Here is a 15,934-nt window from a genome sequence, read left to right as displayed (position 1 = left end):
ACGCGGAAGGAGGTGGGCGAGGTTAGGCGGCTGGGCGAAAATGGGAGGAGGCGTAGGCTAAGCGGAGGTGGCCGACGACCCGGACAAGCCAGGATCTGGAGAGGAGCGCAGATCCGTGCCATCCGGACCGGAGCCGCAAAGACGCCAACGAGTCAAGGAGCCAGAAAAGAGGCGCAGCTCCAGGAGCAAGCCGGAGCCAGAGCCGCGCCAGGGTGGATGCCGACCAACCGAGAACACCTGCAGGGGATGGTGCGGAGCCGCCAAAAAGCCGGCGAACCGGAGGAGCCGGAAGGGACGCAGCACACGCGGAGCACCGGATCTGGAGCTGCATCGGCCAACCAGGGGGGGGGGGGGTTGGGGGCGGGGCGTGTCCATGGCTGCCGAGCCGAAGCCGCACCTGCAGGGGAGGCGAGGGGGGAGGGGGCTCGCAATCCGTAGCCCCGGGGGGGCACCGCAACACAGGATGGGGGCGCGTCGGAGGAGATCGAGGGCCTGGCGCGGCCGCGCCGGCCAGCCCTCCGGCGGCGGGGACGATGGAGTGGTCGGATGGGGGTGGGGGGAGCCTGAAGCAGCAGTGGGTCGGAGAAGAAAGGCCCCGCCGCCACCATTCCAGGGTCCGGCGCGGCTTCGCCAGCCAGCCCTCCGGCGGCGGCGGCGGCTAGGGTTCCCCCGTGTTGCCCGAAGCGGGCGACGTGGGGGTCAGTTTGGAACTCAGCTTCCAAATAACTCCCTCATGCAATGCAGTTTCCATGTGTTGTTCAGATTGATTAGTATCACGTCCCTGGAAGGATCCAAACTCCTGAGAGACAACCAATTAGGCACAAAAAGGTGGCCGTGTTGGTGCTTCCTATTTATACAGTGGTAGGGCATCCCATTGTCCTCTCATGGCAGATGTCACCTCCTTTTATCAAGTTGGCACATATATAGTCCATGCATATGCATGAACGATTCCATCGATCTAGCTGTTCCCGCGAATTATCCAAAGTTGTGGAATACTCAAATAAAGCTAGCTTTGTAGATTGCAATCATGGATGGATGGATCGCCTTTAGAAACTGCAGACGGATTAGTCGTGCCGCGGCATTGCATTCGCAACCTTTTTCTTTCCCTCATTTCATAGAGTAGCACTGAGCAGCGTGCATTTTCTAGGTAGGTTAGTAGGTGGTTGCAGTGCAAGGAATGGAAAGATTGTTTGGGTTATCAATCAGTGGAGTCGGAATATCATTGCCCTCACTCCCGGGTCACCACTCGTCGGTCCTCGCTCATCGATCATTGGTGGATCATAGTACGAATCATGAAGAAGTTTCCCCGCCTTCTTCATCACTACGCAAACAGGACCATGGAGGAGACTCGGTCTCGTCTCATAAATAGACGAAATGGAACATAATCTAGAAATCGACCCATCAACCGCAAGCTCCATATGTTGATTAGATTAATACTCGGTCGATGACCACGCTGACGTGCGAGTGATTTGACAATCATCTGGTGTGTGATTGAGCGCTCTCGGAGCTAGACAACCAACTTGAACATGCATGCATAGGCTGATTGGACGACCACAGGAGAGTAAGAGCATCTACAGCCACGACCTGCAAATCCGGGCCATCAAACACCCGCGGACGCGTCTGGGCGCGTCCACGTGCACTCCTTAAATCCTGTCGTCCATACCCATGTATCTCATATACGGTACCTCATATCCATAGTAAGCATGCAACGTAGATAAAAACAACGTAGATCATCACACAAACATATAATCGGACATAGAAATACACATTCTGATCACCAAAAGATCACCGAGGGATGTCTAAAAGATCGCCAAAGTTCATATAATCAACATAAACTACGGACAAGTTTAAACTAGATTAGTAAAAACTTGAAATTGAAGACGGAGACGACGGAGCTTCACCACTTCCTCGTTGGCCCTTTGCCCTTCCGGTCGCCGGGACAGTTGTAGGCGTCGGTGGCTGGTGGCGGATCGTCACCGGAGGAGGAGCCGTGGTCGTCGTCGTCATCACAGGTGTCGGAGAGGATGATGAGCCCTTTCAACTACCGGACCTCCCTGTCCTGCTGCCGCTTGAGCTTCCTGAGCCGAGCCGCCTCGCGCTCGGACTACTCAGTGGCAATCCGGAGCGCCTTGGCGTTCTTCCGGCGGAGCCGCCGCGCGCCCGTCTCCACGGTCGTAAGCGACCGGCATTAGACCCATTCGAGGGGCCACACATCCTCGTCGGGCTCCAGCAACATCCCACGGCGGCGGTGCACAGAATGCTCCACCTCCTTCCTCTCCCTTTTCCGCTGCCTCTCACGCCTAGCGGTGCGCGCCTCTGATTCCGGCGGGCGCGTCCTGGCCAGTGGGGCGGGCACAAGGACCCACCGCTCCCACGTGGGGGAGCAGCAGCCGGTGGGGGCAAGGGACGGCGTGTAGGCCGCCTGTCGGAACTGTGCACGTGCCGGGAGATTCCAATGCCGGTGTCCGAGCTGCGCCGGCGGGGAAGCTGCGTCTGCGGCGAGGCTGCAGACCCAGAGCTGCCCCCGGTCTCCACCTTGGACCACTCCAACGCGGTGCAGAGGGCAAGCTCATAGCCCGGATCCAACTCGGAGTCGGAGCGGCTGCCAGAGCTCGACATTGCGCCGGATTCGATCGGAATTGGTGCGGGGAGAGGAGAGGACGGAGCGAGAGAGGAGAGTGTGAGTAAGTTAGGGTTTCGTAGCGATGAGCCGGATGGAGTTTTTTGTGAGACAGCCGTGGGGTCGGTGGTAGCCCGGGCTTATCAGGCTAACCGCCCGGACGTGTCCGTGCCATCCCATATCCGCCACATATTTGAGCTGGATATGAGGAGTGCCGGTCAGCCAGGGCGTTTGAGGCACGTTTGAAACGTCCGTCTCAATCAAAAAATTCTGACCAGTAAGTGACCGGACAGGCCGCCCGAGCGTTTGAGGCCGGTTTGAGGCGCCCGGTTGTAGATGCTCTAACAATTAATATTGACGTTGTAGCTACTCCGGCGACTAACAATGACCATAATCCACCAACGATTAACTACTTGAGAAATGAAAGACAGTCTGCCTAGTGCCGTGTGGTGGCCAGTGAAAGTGGAACCGATCGACATGATCATTGATAATGCATGCAACTGTAGCAGTGTCCCCTGGCCTGACCGTGGCCGTCATGTTGGCTAGGCTAGCTAGCTCTAGCATTTTTCTCTTTTCTCTTCTTCTCCTACGATAGCAGCTAGCCATGTCTGACTGATCCATCGGCAGTAGGGAAGGCATGGCCGTTTGTGCGTCACCGTTGATGAGCACAGGAGATCGACACGTACGTACCTGCGGCTGTTTGGTTGCACGTCGACGCCCGCGGTGCCTTTTGTTTCTGAACAGATTCCTCACGACTACAAGAAATACAGTCAATTATGACTCCCCATTTTGGTCGTTGATTCGTCATATTTATCGTTTATTGACCTTTTTCTGACCAAATTCAAAAGGTCAACAGTTGGCCGTCAAGAACGAACAAACTTGACCTTTTTGGAATTTTGGTCGTAGCTAGACTAAAGACCAAAATTTCAGAAAGGTCACTGCCCATTTGCCTGAGCCATGTAGGATCTGACGTGGCTGAGCTGATGTGGCATTGTTAGTGACCAAATGGAATCATCATAAATTTCATAGCCCAGTCCACCAATCTAGCCTACATGGGCCTGGCCCAATACCTATTTTTTTATTGAAATGGTCTGATTTATTTGGGCCGATGCATTATTTTCAGAAGCATGCATATCTCACGTATGAAAACAAGTACAACAGAATACAGTATTGCAGATAAATTGTATATTTCATTTCAGTAACACATCACATGAAATAAAATCCATCATCCATTAACTCCTCTACACATCAAGGTCCAAGGTCCAACAAGTGCACAAGTGCACAGCAAAATAATGCTACAAGTGCAAGTGCACAGCAAAAAGACCCAACAAGTGCACAGGCGCACAACAACATAGTTCTACAAAGATTGGACGAGATGGGCAAATTTTAGTTGATCACACATAACATCAATGAGAAACGAAGCTTCTTCTGCCCTTCGCTTCTTTTGAGTGCTTCAAATCATCCTGGTAATTGGAACAATCAAAATTAAGAAAGCACACAAAATATGAGCAAACAAAAGATAAATGGAGGTTTTACATTCAGCAATTAACACAAGACTAAGACATGCTCCCATAGAAATTTCAGGAATTGCAAGATTTTTCTTGTGTTAGCTTAACACTTTGTGCAAAAAAAGCTCACATTAATAACTTCCAACATGAAGAGATGTGAATCATATATCTTTAACACAGTAAAATAAACAGCACCGACATGAGCACCACAACACAACACAGCTCATATACCACCAAACCAAACTGATCATTGCAAACTATAAGTTGACCTCAACACAAACAACACATGCACACAAAGTATGCATGGCTGAAACACAACCTCATATGTAGACTTTAACTTAATTCATGAGTTTGAATCGAAGGAGTGACATTCAGAACCATTTCCTGTAGTGATGTCAACCTTTATTGTTGAACAGGAAAATGCTAACAGCTAGTTACAGAGATAAACATAATCCTCCCAGAAGAGTCTTGGCAATTTGCATTAAATATTAACATGGTTGCAAAACTTCAGTTTGAGGGTAGCATGTTTCTTTAGCCTTTACTTGACTGGAATTACAAAATGAAACACATGAACAAATCATACGAACAAGCAACCCCATGAAGACCGCTCACTTGAATCTTGTTTATACTTTTCTTGCAGATTAAGATGTGGGGGAAGAGCATTACCTTGATGGGATCTCAGTAGTAGCATACAACCTGGATAGTGTAGACTAACTCTGGAGGAAAAATATTACATTTTCTCGAAGGTGAGACTGAGCTAGACATTGCCAAAAAATCCTTGCATTCACTTGGTTCAGATCTTCCCTACGAGGTGATGAGCATTCCACTGCAGCAAACCAATAGATAAAAATCAAAATATAACCACTTTCATAGAGACAACTACAAGCCAAGTTTAGCTAATATGACTTCTATAGCATGCAAGATGTTTCTTAGATCAACAAAAGTTGGATGAACATTCTAAAATCAATCTAATAACTAGACTAACATATAAATGGAGATTGAACAAAAACAAGAACAAAAGCTACGATGGGGAACCCTTGAGCGACATATAATGAGTAGAGTATTCAATGAAGGTCATATTTTCCACAAGACTGATCCAAACAAGAAATATTCGAGTCTACTAATTTATTACTGAATCACATAACATCATAGGAAAAAACAATGATTTTCAAGTTTAACTAAGACATGCATATAGGCTAAGGAATAGTAAGTCACAGCCAAAAGCATTTCGACTTTCATTTATTTGCACCCACACAATCATCATGTGCTCACAGTTCAGATCAGGTTATTTAATTATGTAGCTCCGCATTGTTGCTGGCCTAACTAAACTCGTCCTCCAGCATACGGGGATACGACAATTTGATTAGGTAAGGATTATATGAATATAAAAGGACATTGCTACGAGGGAAAGCCTGCTGTGGTGTTTGCAGATTATTTGCAGCTGGCACTTATTAAAATTATTGACATTGTTTATGACTTGGAAGTCAGTAAGACACTAGCTCAGCTGGTGCAGAGAAGTTGATTATACATGTTTGTGCTGCTACACTGACTGAGGGTTCCCATGGAACACTCTCAACTAAACAAGCTTTTTCTCAGTGATGAGAGTATCTACTTGCTCTCTCTATAATCGGTTATGATTTTGTTCTTACCATGCATGTTCAGGCATAATTACGCAAAAAGACTTTGTCCATCTCTGGTAAGATACACTCACATGCGTCCGTGCACTACTCATGCATGCCTATAATTTGTTTGTTTGTACACTAGCTGAAAACGGGTGACACAGGTAAGAAAATGGCATGAGCATATATCTTCTCTGACTGCAAATAACATAGCAGCAGATATTGTACTGAACCCACCATTGATAAATTACCTCACCGACGCTGGCACCTTCAGAGCAGCAGGTTTTAGTTCCTATACATAGCAGCAGATTTGGCACATTCAGACATTAATTTGAGCAGCCACAAACACCTTCATCGATCGATAGTGCTCAGAAAGAAAAGAAAGAGACTGACCGATGCTGAATCTAAGGCAAGGACGGGGAAACCTTGCCGCCGATGACTAGCTAGCAGTCATCCTTGGAGCTGTGCTTGGCGACCTCCTCGAGGATGAAGAGCTTGCCGGACGACCTCCTCCGCGGCGCCTTTCTGGCCACCGGCGGAGGAGCTGAGGGCTGAATCCACTGCGGCCGCCTCGCCTGCTCGAGATTGACGGAGCCGTAGACGACGCCGACGCCGACGGTGGAGACCCTGGCCGCCTGCAGAGCAACATCCATCGCGAGGTCGGTCAGATCTGATCCGCGAGGCCGCGGACGAATCGTGAATGGGAGGAGAGGGGTGCGTGGGTTGCTTGCGAGGGCGGTGGGAGTGAGAGGAGGACGGTAGGATTCCCGCCAGAGGTCGCCAAGATCGGGCGCCGGAGGTGGCGGCGGCAAGGGAGGAGGGCAGCGCTAGGGTTTGCGCGAGAGAGAGGAGGGCTTGCTGCCGTGGGTGGGGTTCGCGCGAGAGAGAGGGGGTTGGGTGGGGTTCGCGCGAGAGAGGGGGTTTGCTGCCGTGGGATGGGATGGGATGGATGGACGGATGGACGGATGGATGCCAGGTCATCGATCCAAGCCACAAGTGATTCCACCAATCAGAATTAAGCTTAGGTAGTTTTGTTTTTTTTTCTTTTGTTTCTCTTATAATTTTCACCCTCTAATTCAGGGTAAACATTCAACATATTAACCACTTATAGTTTGCTAAAATGAACCAATAGAGTGCACATGTGTGTATCTTGGGATGACAAACAAAGATGATTTGGGGGGTTTTCACTTTCATTGCACAAAAGAGCCATTTTCCATTTTCCGAGTGCCCAAAATGAGTTTTTTTGTGAAGAACCTACCATATATTTGTTGCAAAATTGGACCAAATCATTTTTCTAAAATACTAGGCCATATTTAATGCACAATTGACCAAATGATTGGGTGCAAAAGCTTTGTTCCATCTCTGGTGAAAAAGACAAATTTCCACCGATTCAGCAGGAAGCGGGTCAAATTTGAACTGCAGCTGCCTCCTAGTTTGCTCTTTATTTTTTTTCCAAAAATATTTTTTCTAGGTACAAAAGTATCTATTTAATCAGAGAAACACCAAAAAAATCCAAGATTCAACCACTAGCTAGGAACGGTCATTCCCCCGTTTTGACTGCATTTTGAAACGGGCATAAAAAATTCAAAAAATTAGAAAACCTTCGCATTGTGTCATTACATGTGACCAAGTTACCAGGAAAAATAATAAACTTGTAATACGACAATTCTTTTGAAAAAGTGTTCTCAGAAATGAGCTACCATGTATGAAGATTCATGGCTTTCAAGCCAAATGATCAATCTTATGGCCACATTCATGGCATAGTTTGTTCAACTGATCTCATATTGTGCACGGGTGCATCTTGGAATGGAAAACAATGTTGTCTAAGGTAGTTTTCATTTTCTTTGGACGGAAAATCAATTTCCCATTTTTCGAGTGGCCAAAATGAGTTTTTTTGTGAAGGACCTACCATATATTTGTTGCAATATTGGACCAAATCATTTTTCTAAAATACTAGGCCACATTTAATGCACAATTGACAAAAAATGGTTGGGTGTCAAAAGCTTTGTTCCATCTCTGGTGAAAAAGACAAATTTCCGCCGATTCAGTAGGAAGCGGGTCAAATTTAAACTGCAGCTGCCTCATAGTTTATTCTTTATTTTTTCCAAAAATATTTTCTAGGTACAAAAGTATCTATTTAATCAGATAAACACCAAAAAAATCCAAGATTCAACCACTAGCTAGGAACGGTCATTCCCGCCGTTTTGCCCACATTTTGGAACGGGCACAAAAAATTGGAAAACCTTTGCATTGTGTCATTACATGTGACCAGGTTACCAGGAAAAATAATAAACTTGTAATACAGTGGTTATCTTAAAAAAGTGTTCTCAGAAATTAGCTATCATGTCTGAAGATTCATGGCTTTCAAGCCAAATGGTCAATCTTATGGCCACATTCATGTCATAGTTTGTTCAAATGATCTCATATTGTGTACAAAGGTGCATCTTGAAATGACAAACAATGTTGGCTAAGGATGTTTTCATTTTCTTTGGACGAAAAATTCATTTACCATTTTTTGAATGCCCAAAATGAGTTTTTTTTTGAAAGAGCTACCATATATTTGTTGCAAAATTGGACCAACTCATTTTTCTAAAACATTAGGCCATACTTAATGCACAATTGACAAAATGGTTGGGTGTCAAAAGTTTTGATCCACCTCTTGTGAAAAAGACAAATTTCTGCTGATTCAGTAGGAAGCGGGTCATTAGGATATGGGCATATAGAGGATGTGGCAAAAATTCAACTCATTAGGATATGCATAGCTAGTACTTCCTTCACAAACCTTCTAGCTGAACGAAAACTTTGGAAATTTGCCGAGGAAGATTTACTGGGCAAATGGAGCTAAATTTGGTCATGAGGCAATGATTTGGATAGGAAACAGTGCCCAAAAATTTTGAGGGCAATCAAGAATATATAAATAGCACTTCCTTCACAAAGTGTTGTTCTAAACAGAATAAGAAAATGAATATTGTTGAATTATTTTTGAACTAGGCAGGGAAGGGTTTTTTTACATATTTGACAAAGTGTTGTTCTAGCTATGAACGGCCATAACCATCATTTGAACGCATTTTGAAATTGGCATAAGAAAATAAAAAATAGAAATACGTAAAATATTTGCATTGTGTCATTATATGTGACCTAGTTTTCATCCTATATTTTCCGTATACGTCGAGAAAATTTTTCTTTCTTTCTGTTGGTTTTCATTCTACATTTTTCATATACGTCAAGAACATTTTTAATGCATGTTTAATATCTTTTAAATATTTGTTTAACATTTTTTTTCAAACGCTTGCTTTAACATTTTCTAAATACAAGATTGACTTTGTTCACACACATTGTATATTTTCTGTATACATCTTTCTTATACATGAGACCTAAATTTTTTATACACAATTAACAATTTCATTTGCTTGGGTAGAACTTTTTGTTGCATGTGTAAAAAAGATTAAAAATGGCTCGTGAATAGCTGTAATCAAGCATCAAAAATTGTCTTTTTTACACAAGCCACAAAAAATGTCATTTTTCATCGAAACTTGGTGCACACACATATCGTGTCCAGATTTACACGCGGGATTTTTTCTCGAATTTTTTTTTTACTTTTTAAAATATGTATTTAGACAATGGGTGCATATACACCTATGAGCCAAAGTGAATTTTCGCCTTTTTCTGCTTTATTCACCTTTGTGGGACGGGTCCCACATGCCATTTGTACTGTGTTAGTTGGCCCCGTCTGTAAATGTAGACCCAGTTTAGTCAACAAGTCAATCTATGGACGGACCGATGCTACAACCGACACATAAGCCAAAATGACATGACACATAGGTAAAATTGATGATGTGGACGTCCAGTCATCCATGTTACAACACCATGACCATCTGGATTGGTCGTAATCAGCTAGAAATAAGGCTGTCGACCACTGTTGTCTGCTTATGACCATTTTGTGTAAGGCAATTACGACCTTTTTGACCAAAATAGTCACTATGGTTTATGGTTTCGACTCTCCTAAATAGGCCACGACCAATTGGATCGAAATGGTCATAGATTTATGATGATTTCTTCCACGATCACTGCCAGAAGGTCACAACTGAGCATATTTCTTATAGCGACGTCGTATTCTTTTTCATTTTTCTTTTGAAAGACTATCTACCAACGAGACTTTCTCCGATCAATATATAATTGTCGCTGGTTTTAGTACAACTTTCTGTGATCCATATTAATCAACGCTAGTTTAGTACAACTTTCTCTTTCTTCTTGTTTTTCTTTTGGGCTTATCTGTGTTGCGGCCCCAGCGAGCTAGATGTATCCAATGTATCGGGTGTTGCTTTATAATATAAAGCGAGGGAAAACTCTTTATCGTAAAAGCCTCTTTAGAGATTTCAATATAGACTACATACGAAGCAAAATGAGTGAATCTACACTCGTACGTCTCTATTCATTTGTATGTTGTTTGTACTGGAATATCTTAAAGGTCAAATATTCAGAAACGAAGGGGGTACATCTTTAGTACAAAGTTAGTATTTTTTTAATAAAAAACCAGTATTACTTCAAAAAAAAAAATAGAAAAGACCGTACCATATTCTCGCAGAGACATTTCTGAGAAGCATGTTATGTTTGGTTCTGACATGTATATGTTAAAAAAAAACTCCCAACATACATATGCAGGGGAAGACTTGTGTGAGATTTCACATTAGGTGTTATCTATGAGATCAGATTTTTTTTCAAAGAAAAGAAATACATGTCGAAACATTTTCAAATTTTTTGTAGACACACATCAATGTTTGATGTACAACATCAAAAAGTTGCAGCTCCTTACATTAATTGAAACAAAAAAGACAAAATCATATGTGAATCAAAGTACTATTCAGCCAAAACTGCTATTATTCACATTTGAATTTGTCTTTTTTGAATCTCAAAATGTGCATCGACTATTGAGCTGTAGATGTACTACACATGAATGTTGTTGAATAATTTCAGATTTTTTTCGAAATATCTAAAAATAATTTTTGGCGGTTTATCTCACGATCTCACCTAAAAGTGAGATCTCATACAAGTCCGCCCCTACATATGCACAACCTGACAATACTGGAAATTTTACACTGATTAAGTTAACTCTGTGAACTAAGCATAACTCTGCTAGTTAGGTCTCTTGTGGTGGAACCTGTCCGTTAGGATTTAATTTCTAGATTTAGCATGTGTGCTTCTAATTTTTTTTACATCAATTTCAGAAAATTTTACATGATTTTTTTGTGGTGGAACCTACGGGCTGCTTAGTCATGCCTGCGGCATTGGCGACCTTTTTCTTTCTCTCAATTCATAGAGTAGAACCAACTAGCATGCGTTTTCTAGGTAGCCCAGTAGGTGGTTGCAGTGAGGGCAAGGGAAAGGTTGTCTGATTGGGCTCTCAATCAGTCGGTCGGAATATATTACTCGATCGATCGACGTTGGAAAGACAGCGAGTGCGTGCGTGGTACACCATGCGTTGCCCTCCCTCGTCGGTCACTCATCGCTCATCGATCGTCGATGGATCATTTGAATTTTCCCTCACCTTCTTCATCACGACGCACGTAGGACCATCGATCCATCGACCACAAGCCTGAAAGTTGAAACGTTGGTTAGTTTATTAGTACTCGATCGACGCCGACGCTGATGTGAGAGTGGTTTGACAATAAGGCCAGCTTTTTTTTTTTGCGAGGGAATAAGGCCAGCTTGTTACTAGTAAATAAATTTGACCGTCCCGTGGCTAGCTAGTAGAACAAAAAAAAATTAGTACCTTGTGTTTAGTGTATATCATTCGTTCAGATGTCGTTTTACAAGCAGTGGCATATTTATCAGTAACATCGACCGTACGACAGCATTGCCAAAACTTGTGGTTTGCAATTAGTTAGCCTCAAGTTCAATCTGAAAGAAACTCCACATGCATGCATGTGTGCATTTTGGAGGAGGTGAGGTGGCCCGCCCTATAGTTTTGGGGTTGCCACACATATATAATTGAACAACTTCATGCACGGCTGAATCGACCAATGATTAACCAATTCCATGGTGCCGGCCATGTCATGCATTTTGCCGGTGTCGGTGCGTATCGTATCGACTCTACCTGTTGTCCGAGAAAAGGACATGGTAGGGGCAACTCCAACGTTGATCACTTAATCGATCGTACATGTTTGGATCGAATGGTCAGAACACTTTTAGTCATCCAATGTAGCGTATAAAAATATCTGGACTAGTCCAAACGTCAAAAAGCCCGCAAACTAGAACTAACCTAAGGAGTTCGGATGTCTGGTATGTCGGACTGTGACAACATTGACCCACCCAAGGCGATACTTAAGGCCCTCGCATTTGGATAACCTTGCTCCCTCCTCTGCACGAAACCTATCTCTTCCCTGCTCCCTCTGCCCTAATCGCCACTATCCCCTCCCTATTCTGCGGTCCGCCGCCGCAATGGAGCCACAAGAGGAGTCGAAGACGATGTTCATCGTCCCATAGGACCCGTACCTGGACCCAGAGGAGATCGAATCCGTGCTACACAAAGGCAGGCGTGCTAAGCGGAGAAGAAGGCAGATAAGGCATTGGCGGCCCGTTCAATCGCAGCCTGGGCCCACCTAGCTTGGGCGACAGAGAACTCCGCCATGACGTTCTCCATGGCGAAGCCCGCAACAGGCTCCGGCTCCATCTCACCTATGGCGTCCTCCTCCTCTATGAATGTGTCGTGTTCCGCCTCTGGCTGCTGCTCTGCCGCCTCATTCTCCTCCTCCTCCAGCTCCGGTGAGTCCGGAAGCAAGTCGGCTGCAGTCCAGGCTTTGCGCCTAGCCCGGATCTCCTGGAACTGCTAGAGACGCCACTCCGGCGTGAGCATACCGTAGTTGGTCACCCTCTGTTAGGCAATGCTTATTGGCGGACGGCGAACGGAGAGGGAGGGAAGTGGATGCGCCTCGAGCTGGCGGCGCGAAGAGGGAGAGAAGTGGATGCGGTTAGGGCTAGGGGTTGCGTGCGGCTTAAATAGCCAGACTTTGGCCCTCGGCTGAGACCCGTCGGACCGTTAGGTTTCCAAGTGTTTTCGTGTGGGTACCCCGCCATCAGTCCGACATGGCGGACACGCCCGGGCATCCCTAAATTTGGGCTAGATATTAGGGTTGCCGGTCAGCCCTGCTGTATAGAACTGTCGGGAGGAGTACGCCTAGGTACAGATTTTTTAACTAATCAGCTACCAGGCGGTCCGTCCGAGTGTAGGGGGAGCCCCTGGTGTAGATGCTCTAATGGAGTAAAAGATATAAGCGTGTGAATGCATAGTGAACATCTTCATTTCATCGGCTAGATAGTCAGTCTCTCGTGCAGGATACCTCACCTGCTGCCACAACACAACATACGTTATTCCAGCACTTTAGCTATATGTAAGTCGCCTGAATTTTGAATTTGGGTCAGTCAATTTCTTGGCCATTGATTCTTGCTCTGAGATATGTGCTTTTTTCTGGACTGTTTTGTGAGCTGTTTGGGCTGTGTTTTTTTTGGAATGACCACATATTTGGGTCCATGGATATTCTACTGGGCGGAAGCCCATTTCGTGTACCACCCAGCCCATATCTCTTTCCCTCTGTTATTTTTTCTGTTTTTATGTGTTCTTCTTTTGTTATTTTTTTCTTCATTTTTCTTCTTCTTTTGTACATATTTTTGGGATGTTGGGTGAGTATAACTAAATGTACACACACAATACTATGTAATATGTGCAAAAATTACACTATTACATAATTTTTGTTTGCATACTACAAAAGTGCAATTTTAGTGTAAAGTTGTGTATAATTGTTTTTCATTATATTTATTCTTGACGTGAAATACCAATGGTACTAATTCATTGTTTCTTACAAAACTTTATTTGTTTATTTTTTTAGTTTTTACTTTATTTTTCCTCTTAGGGTATTGTCAATGTCACTAATTCAATTTTCCTTATAACGCTTCATTATTTTGACTTTGATTTGGTTATTATTTTATTTAGTTCCATTTTAAGGGTAATTCCAATGCCACTAATTCATTCTTTCTTAGAAAATTCCCTTTTTTTAAATCCACAATCGTATGCATATTTTTGCATATTATAATAAACCGCAATTTTTTTGTATATTATGTGCAATTTTTGTCTTTGTTTGATTTTTTAATTTAGAGTTTCTTAAATGGTAATACCAATGTCACTAATTCATTTTTCCTTACAAACCATCATTATTTTGATTTTGAATTAGTTTTTACTTTATTTTATTTCTTCTCAAAAGGTAATACCAATGTGACTAGTTCATTGTTTTCATTTTATTTATTTTACCTTAAAGAGTAATGCCATTGCCACTAATGCACTCTTTCTTGGAAACTTTGGGATTTTAGTTCTTTTTGTTTTATTTTATTTCATATCTTCTTTAATGATAAAACCGACGTCACAAACTCATATTTTAGGATACTTCCTTTTTTGTGAAAATTCCATTGTTATATTCTTATTCTTGCATATTATGGAAATGCGTAATTTTTATATTAATTGTTTGCAATTTTTGGTCATTATTTCTTTCTATTATTTTTATATTATTTATTGGCAAAGGGTAAACCAATGAACCTAATTCATTCTTTCTTTGAGAACTTCAGTATTTTGTTTTTTAAGTTTCATTTCATTTTATTTCTTCTTTAAGGGTAATACCAGTAACGCTAGTACATTCCTAATTAGATTTTTTTTTGAAAATCTGACTATTATGTGCTAATTGTGTGCAAATTTTGTCATTATTTGTATTTTTCCTTTTATTTCTTCTTAAATGGTACTACCAATGCAACTAATTCAATCTTACTCAAAAAACTTCATTATTTTGATTTTTTAGTTTTATTTACTTTTCTTTTTTTGCACGGTAATACCAATGCCATTAATTTATTCCTTCTTAGGAAACTTCCTTTCTGTGAAAATTCTACAATTATCCGCTTATTCTTTCATATTATGAAAAGCACAATTTTGGGGTGAATTGTGTGTAAATTTTGTCATGTTTCATTCTTTCTTAAAGGGTAATTCCATTGCCAGTAATTGTTTTTTTCTTAGAAAACTTCATTATTCATTTCGACAAGTAGAGACGCCATGGATCGAATATTATATGTTTATACTTGCATATTATAACAAAGCGCATTTCCTGTGTAAATTGTGCGTAGTTTTTTTTTCCATTTTTGATTTAGTTTTTGCTCTCTCTTCTTTTAAGGGTAATATCAATGAAACTAGTTCACCATTTCTTAAAATTTTGATTATTTTATTTTGTTTAATTGTTTTACATTTTTTTCTTCTGAAAGGGTAGTACCAATGCCACTAATTTATTGTTGCTTAGAAAACTTCATTATTTCGCTTCTATTTTATCTATTTTCATTTTGTTGCTTCTGAAAGGTAATACCAATGCCACTAATTCATTCTTTCTTAGAAAACTTCATTATTTTGTTTTGGTTTTTATTCATTTCATTTTTCTTTCTTCTGAAAGGGTAATACCGATTCCACTAATTCTTTCTTCCTTAGAAATATTTATTATTTTTATTATTTATTTATTTTCATTATGATTTAATGGTAATACTAAAGCCACTAATTCATTTCTTCTTAGGAGACTTCACCTTTCTCCGAAAATTCCATTATTATATGCTTGTTCTTGCGTATTTCTAATCTAATAGTGCAATTTTCTTCTCTAATCTAATCTTTTTGAGACATATTTTATTGTTTGTTGTCGGTAGCAGCTTAAAGGTGAAGAATGTTTGTGCGGCGCCTTTATCAGAATGATCGATCCCCAACTCGAGCCCAAAGTTCCTTTACTTTTATAAGAATATTTTGTATATTCAGTATTGACCGTGTAACTTTACCGGAATAATTCTAATATTAAGTTGTCTAGTGTGATGATTACTAGACATAAATGAGTTAGAAATATATGGGTTTAAATACCCTCTTCTCTCCCTTCAAAATTATATATATGTATGTATATGCACATGTGTATGTATACATGTATAAATGTATTGTCTGCATGTCTATACAAATAAATATACATGTGTGAGATTGTACATATAATAACTTTTTTTTGAGGTGTTGCAAATATAGTAACTAATCATTGTATGCAAATATGTGTGAGAATGTTATTTTTTTAGTCACATACAAAGGCTTGGTCAACAATATGCTAGAGCAGCCCGTAGTCAACAATTTGCAGTCA

The 15,934-nt window shown here is 42.1% G+C and overlaps 1 long non-coding RNA gene across 3 annotated transcripts; it reads right to left on the bottom strand.

Moving 5' to 3' along the window:
- Window positions 1–3,790: 3,790 nt before the first annotated feature.
- LOC120973926 (uncharacterized) lies at window positions 3,791–6,635 on the bottom strand. Of its 3 annotated transcripts, none has more exons than XR_012203661.1 (5): window positions 6,475–6,635; window positions 6,141–6,382; window positions 5,985–6,039; window positions 4,795–4,954; window positions 3,791–4,083 (listed from the first exon to the last, which is right to left on the bottom strand). It is a non-coding gene; the product is annotated as an uncharacterized lncRNA (long non-coding RNA). The 3 variants fall into 3 exon arrangements; XR_012203660.1 differs by having other exon boundaries at window positions 6,479–6,635; XR_005769609.3 differs by having other exon boundaries at window positions 6,141–6,631.
- Window positions 6,636–15,934: the final 9,299 nt, after the last annotated feature.

The sequence above is a fragment of the Aegilops tauschii genome, chromosome 2 (genome assembly GCF_002575655.3).
Source record: "Aegilops tauschii subsp. strangulata cultivar AL8/78 chromosome 2, Aet v6.0, whole genome shotgun sequence".
NCBI classification, from domain to species: domain Eukaryota; kingdom Viridiplantae; phylum Streptophyta; class Magnoliopsida; order Poales; family Poaceae; genus Aegilops; species Aegilops tauschii.
This window is presented reverse-complemented; position numbering and strand designations above follow the sequence as displayed.